This window comes from Alligator sinensis, unplaced genomic scaffold, assembly GCF_000455745.1.
Source record: "Alligator sinensis unplaced genomic scaffold, ASM45574v1 scaffold746_1, whole genome shotgun sequence".
In the NCBI taxonomy this organism is placed as follows: domain Eukaryota; kingdom Metazoa; phylum Chordata; order Crocodylia; family Alligatoridae; genus Alligator; species Alligator sinensis.
This window is the reverse complement of record NW_005841959.1, coordinates 107,941-115,014: the sequence shown is the minus strand read 5'-3', so window position 1 is coordinate 115,014 and position 7,074 is coordinate 107,941. Positions and strand designations below refer to the sequence as shown.

At 41.3% G+C, this 7,074-nt stretch overlaps 1 protein-coding gene across 1 annotated transcript in view; it reads right to left on the bottom strand.

The window, feature by feature from the left end:
- IL1RAPL1 (interleukin 1 receptor accessory protein like 1) overlaps positions 1-5,912 on the bottom strand; it is a 376,606-nt gene extending 370,694 nt beyond the window's left edge. Inside the window, exon 1 of the mRNA XM_014518489.2 lies at positions 5,767-5,912. The gene's annotated coding sequence lies outside the window, so the exon portion shown is untranslated. The remainder of the gene's footprint in view (positions 1-5,766) is intronic.
- Positions 5,913-7,074: the final 1,162 nt, after the last annotated feature.

Sequence of the window (7,074 nt, the reverse complement as noted above, 5' to 3'; positions counted from 1 at the left end):
TCCCTCGTCCAAGTCGCTGATGAAGACATTAAAGAGTATCGGTCCAAGGATCGAGCCCTGCGGGACCCCACTGCCCACACCCTTCCAGGTCGAAACCGACCCATCCACCACGACTCTCTGGGCGTGACCCTCTAGCCAATTCGCCACCCACCGGACTGTGTAGTCATCCAAGTCACAGCCTCTTAACTTGTTCACCAGTATGGGGTGGGATACCGTATCAAAGGCCTTCCTGAAGTCTAAGTATACGACATCCACCCCTCCTCCTGTGTCCAGGCATTTCGTAACCTGGTCATAAAAAGAGACTAGATTGGTCAGGCACGATCTGCCTGCCACGAACCCGTGCTGGTTTCCCCTCAGCATAATTTGTCCTGCCGGGCTCTCACAAATGTGAGCCTTGATAATTTTTTCAAAGACTTTGCCTAGGATGGAGGTGAGACTGACTGGCCTATAGTTGCCCAGGTCCTCCTTCCTCCCCTTCTTGAAAATGGGGACCACATTGGCCCTTTTCCAGTCGTCCGGGACTTGGCCCGTGAGCCACGAGCGTTCAAATATTCCCGCCAGTGGCTGGGCAATGATGTCAGCCAGTGCCTTCAGCACCCTCGGATGGAGCTCATCTGGGCCTGCCGACTTAAAGGCATCCAGTTCTTCCATGTGACTCTGCACCATCTCAGGGTCTAAACATGGAAGTCTGGCGCCTTGCTGCTGCCACCCTACTCCTACTGCCAGACCGCTATGGTGACTTTGCGGTGCAGCCAAAGCCTCCACCATCAAATGTTGCCAAACCCCCATGTCCACAGGTTGAATCTAGTAGTTCTTCAGAGTGGAATGGGCCTGTGAGCTGGAGATTGCTGACCCCTGTTATACAGCATCCATATGTTCAGTCAACTTACATATTTGAAAAATGTAAGGTAAATATAATTACTTAACTTGATAATGGATAATTTTAAAATTTATAATGAAAATGTACTTATACATGAGGGTTAAGGAACAAAATCACTTTTAGGCAGGATGACATTTGAAGTCCTTGTGCCACACTTCTTATGTGACACAATAAAAAAGGGCGAAACAATGACAATAGATTAGTGAGACAGAGAAAGAGAGAGAGAGAAATGTAAAAATAATACCACCATCTCAAAGTAGCCATGGTGGAGAAACCTCTCCTGTATTACAGGCAGCCTGCCAACCTCAAACAACATCTCTCAAGCAAGTGGCTACCTACCTCCCAGTTTCACTAACAATTGCAAACACAGGAATTTCAAGTCTATGAAATCTATGAAATTCCTGTGTTTGCAATGGGAGCTCCAATATTTCTTACCTATGTGTCCTGCAATATATTCTGTGCAATATAATGAAGAGAAGGATTGAGAACTAGTGCTTTCAAGGAAGGCTGAATGAAATGTTAAGATTTCTGCGAAGTAAACAATTATAGCTTTAAAATGATTTTTGCAATAGAAAAAGCAAACATTCTGGTGATGTTCTTAATACAAATGAAGTATATTTGAGTTTCATAACATGATCAGAATGGGATGTGCAGCATTTCAAATGCAGAGTAGAATCAGGGCTCCAGTTTTGTCTGTATACTCATTCGAGCACATCTGTCAGGCACAAAAATCCAATTTGCAAATGCAAAGACCAGTTGCAAATTAGGTAAGAAGCTAACAACTTTGTGGGGTATGCAAGTTGGGTTTTTTATTTTGTTTTTTAAGAGAAGTGATACAGACTTGCAAACATTAATTAAATTTTGTCCTGGGATTTCTCTGAAAAAGAACCAACACACATTGTTAAACAAGATTCCTAACTGAATGGGAACTCTCACATCCACAAAAAGGATACACATGCATGTCAGAAAAGGAAAGCCGCAATTACAGTATTTTAAAGAGTTGCCAGAAACATTGAAAACATGGCTTAAGGAGCTTAAGGGAAGTAGGGATATCTAATAGATGGAAGTAAATTTAGCACACCAGTTCAGTCAAAAAGTCTGCTTAAACAGCCCCTTGAATTGACTTGGATGCTCTATAATTTTGCTTGTCTGTATATTCAGTCAATTTAATGACCAAGCGCTTCAATGCAATTACAAGTTTGGCTGGATTACCAATAGGTATCAATAGGCCTGTGATCCAAAAGAGTATGATTGAGGTAAAGGAACCACATCCACAGCTAGGTTCTCATTTGAGGTCCTAAATGACTATGTAAAGAAACCTTACCAGGTCCAGCACTTCCTACAACACACACAAACTCCTGGGTCACTTCCTACCTCAGTCTTCTTCTTGCATCCTCAACCCCTGTGTCCTTGTGCTGTAATTGGAAATCTGCTGTCTCTCAGAGTCCTACATGTACCCTCCCTCTTGGAGACCCCGTCCTGCTCTGACCTGTCCAGTATCATTCTCTTAGCTGGGAGCTCCCACCTCTTTCATTGTCTGACCACCCAGACTCCCTTCTGAGGCTAGCACTTTTTCACAGTCCTACTAGGTGACAGAGCTGGTAGCAGGTGTGTTTCACAAGCTTAAGGGGCTATCTTCTACAGCTGCAATGGTGCCTTCTTGTACATCCTCAGAATGGTGTTTGCTATTCCAGCATCCAATTCAAAGATAAAGGTGCTCCAAGTTTTCTCTGGCCTCTCTGAAGAAATCTCAGTGGCAGTCAATTCAGATACAGAGGTGATTAAAGACAGCTTTTAGGTGGTAGGGCACCTTTTAAGTGGCAGGCCACAACTACATTACATACCAGACATTTTTAAAGAGGTTCCACTGTGGGCATATACAGGGTCCCTACCATATAACACATATCTTCCGACCAACAAAATCGTATTGTTCCCTTTTTTGGAACTGGAGAAGAAATTTTAGTTCCTACAGAAAACAAATATACTTTTCCCTAAAGACTATTACAACCAGAAGTCTTGCCACATAGTCTGATTCCTAGTTCTTAATAGGAGGTCTGAAAGAAACAACACCTGGCTATATTTTTTAAAAACCCTTTTTTATGTAGTAAAGTGATCTTGATAAAATATTATTGAACTTTCTCCGTTCAATAGTTTATTAAGGCTGGCCTGAAATGGGCAAATACGTTTTCCGATAAGAAAATATATTCTTATCAAAATAATCCCTCTTATAAGGGCTTTAATTTCACTAGAAGTTCTGTAAAGTATCAAAAGAGCCTTTGCTGAAAAAATATTTTGCAATTATTCATATGATTACTCACAACTGTATAAATACATGTTCCTTCCAGCAATTTAGGCAAGCCTAGTGTGGAATTACAACACATACTCTAAGCAACTACTCACTAGGGAGTTACTGTTTCCTTGAGTAAACATTTTGTCTCGAGTAAACGTGGTCATAAGAAACATAGTAAATTAGGGCACAAACCTTATCTATATGCTCGTGACTATAGGTACTACATTTAGCCCTTGAGTTGCAACCTATGAAAAACCATCAACTTTAGTGGGCTTTAGATCAGGGCTATGCAACTGTCAGCCTGTGCACCCCGTGCAGCCTGCAGGGGGTTAAATTGTGGCCCCTGGGCTCCTGCTTAACTGCTGCTCCCCAGATTGCTCCAGCTGTAATAGCATCCAGAGTCTCTGGGCTCCCCCTCCCTCCTCTGTCTTTTGCTGTCTGCCCCTGCTTGATGGGGGTAGACAGTGCATCATGGTGAGGCCTGGGGAGCTACGAGTGAGCATGGGGCTACACTGGCATGCTGTGCAGCAGTGAGGGAGGGGGCATCCTCATGACATGCAAGCCAGGGGAGCCTGATTTGCCCTGGTGTGGTCTGGGCAGCCCATGGGGCACTTGGCCCCCAGCTACTTAGAAGCTAGATAGCCCTGCTTTAGATTATTAGGCCTTTAAACAGACCTAGAATTAATTAATACATTGGGCTAAAGAAAAAACCAACAGCTATTGCTTTGGGTTTTAACACCAGTGGTTGGATGACTCTAGAATTCTTTATCACATGGCAAATCATAATTCAAAAAGTTCCAAGAGACATTAGCCTCTTGATTATGGATATTTTCTCTTTCCAGATGAAGTTTATGCTCCATTTATCATGTAACTACCACTTAAATCTACATTGAGATGCCAAACTCCTCTACAGTCAAACCCCAAGACTTGAGTAAGATAAAATGCCTATAATGAATACTATGCCTGTCACATTTTGGGCTTGCTTCCTTATCTCTTAATAACCAGCATTATATTATGAAACAGATTCCAGACAGAAGAGCAAGAGTAAAAAAAGTTGCCCTGAAGTTAAAGAGAGTATTCTGAAACCTAATAGAGAAGAAAGGACAAAATATTCCTTAATAATTGAAAATATGCACTTTCCTCTCCAAATGATAATTTAGTGAAAAATCATGCCAAAATATACAAAGCAACAATAACAAAACCAGCCTTATGGCACCTAACAATGTTAAAATAAAGAGAACATTAACAAAGATAATTTTAGTGCATGTGATTTTCAGAATTTCTTTCACATAAGTGTGCTCTTTTGTACCAAGAAACCCAGAAATAACTCTTTAACAGAACCTTATATATTATTATAAATATTTGCAAAATCTTATTGTAAACATTTCTGCTAGCATCATGGAGAGATCTTATAATTTAAGTACTGATTTACTAAAAAACAAGCAAAAAAAACCCCTTCACTTCCACAGTTTTATTAGACATCTTTCAATATGTTTATTTTTCATAACATTTTACACCAGAGTCATGTAAAAACTCTACAAGTAGCTGCTGTGCATTTCCCAAGCATAGTGTTGCTGCTAAGCAATTATCTTATCAGCAGAATATAGTAGTTCATTTCAATGAAATATTTTAAAATTGTCCAGTCAAATTGCCCTAGGTGACTCATCATACCATTTTAACGGGTAATCAGCTGGTGAAAACACAGGATATATCCACGTGGGATAATGCAGAGATACCAGAACTAGTTTTAAACAAGCTAGTTTGTGCTCTGGAAACAACATAACCATAGCTGCAAGCCACAGCTCATTTATGCTATATCTTACAGCCTTGTTGCATCCAAACAAGTACACAGTTCATGGAAGCTTTTACCATGGATATATATTGTATATAAAAGCTAAATAATCAAAAAGAGTTTTAATGGAAAAAATAGTTTAGTGGAATGGGGGAGAGGGGGCACAAAAGTATGTAGTTTCATTTGATAAATGATTGAACTTTTACCTTTTATTTTTCTTTCATTGGGAAGTGGGTTTTTGTTTGTTTGTTTGTTTTTAACAAGAAGTTTAAACTGAAATACTTTTGCTATCATCAACTGAAATGAAGAGTGAGTTGCCCAATACTGTACTACTGGTTACCCTTATCATTCTAATAGCAGGGCCAGCCCCTGCCCCACTTTGGCTCTTCAGGGTACCCTCTCTCTGCTTTACATGCCATGCCTTGACAGAAACTTCATATTCCTTTGGGAGGCTGTCCCAAGAGTGTTAGAGTGAGCCTAATTGTTCAGCACTTCACCTTGTTCCAGTAACCTAGCCAGACCTCCAGTCCTGCTCATGACACCAGATGCTCAGCCCCTACCTTGCTGCTCTGGCTTCAGGCCCTCAGCCCCTATCTCACTACTCACTGTTGCAGGGTTGAAAACTGCAATGTGCTACAAGGCTGTGTAGCCTTCAAAGTGCTACTTATAGCCACCCCCAAGCCACCAGCAAAACCAAAACAAAATCCTAACCAACAGGTTCTTACAAAGACCCCACCTTGGGTCTCTACATTACTACAAAACCCATACCCTATCTGCTGGCTCCCCTCCCAGCCTTCAGGGTACCTTCCAGTGTCTGTATCTTCTCCTCTGTAGCAGTTCAAGCTGGCAGGAAATCCTCTCCTTCCGGGGCCAGACTGACTCCATCCCCTCTGGACACACATTTGCCTCTAACCAGCCACAGGTGTGTCCCCTGAGCTTAGTGGGCAGCCTGCTCTCATCTGCTGCAGCATCCCCAGCTGAGCTGTAGTTGTTATCCTCCTACCTGTCTCAATTTCTGACAAGGTTGCCTATTGCCAGGCTGCTAGCAGTTACTTGCAGACCCAAGCCCTTACTTGCAGTCCTGTAAAACCTGTCTTCAGCTTCCCCTGGCTGCGTAATCTCCTATAGCTAGCCCTTGCCTAGCTGCATCTGATGGTATGTCTTGCCTGCAGCACTTCTCTTCTCAAAGTAATGGGATCTCTGTTACACTCCCATTATTCCCATTGTAGCATATATTTAAACTAGCACTGATATATTTCAAAAGGAGGGAAATGTCATTGTGTGGTCATGGTTTATAAAAATAGCCTGTCATAATTCTGTCCAGTCTTTTGGAGGTACAATACTAATTCAAGTACCTAAATATCTGCTCAAATTTAACTTGGTCTTAGTCTAATCTCACCAGAGTAATGTTAGGTAAGGAGCAGTAAGGAATTATTCCTATAGGAATGGTTTTAAGTCCTTCTCTCAGATGCACGACAATAAATAGGTTCCCAGTGCACCCTTCAGCTCAGCAAGTAAGGTATGTTATGTGCTAGTGTACAAGTAGTATCTGGCCAGCCAAAATGCTCGGGATGATTTTGGGGAAGGGGAAGGAGGGATATACCAACGAGAGGACCTCAATCCGTCTTCCCCATTGTTCATCCCAATGATCCTCAGTGAGGAAGCTGTGGTGAGTGTACCATTGGAAATCTCAAGGGAAATGGAGTTCTTAAAAGATTATCAATCTAAATTTGTAAATCTAATACATTTGGATAGTTCAGATAAACATTTCAAATAGTGAAAGCTTATCTGGCATAAACCTCTGTCCCATGCTGAAAAACACAATCACTAGAGTTGAAGGATAAATATATTATTGCTTTTAAATAGATGGTGTGTAATATCCAATTTGCTCTCACGTTATTGAAATAAAAAGAACCGCATATTTAAAACCAGATTATTTTCATGATGGTTTGAGGACGTTTGTCTCCATAGCAACAGATAAAAAAGAAATAAAGTAGAAACAGCCTGTTCAGAACAGGTTTCAGAACTGATGTATTTACATAAACTTAACAATAAATAACAACATAAAATAAAGCCTGTGACCTCCCCTTTTGCCCTGTTCGCTTTCCTCAC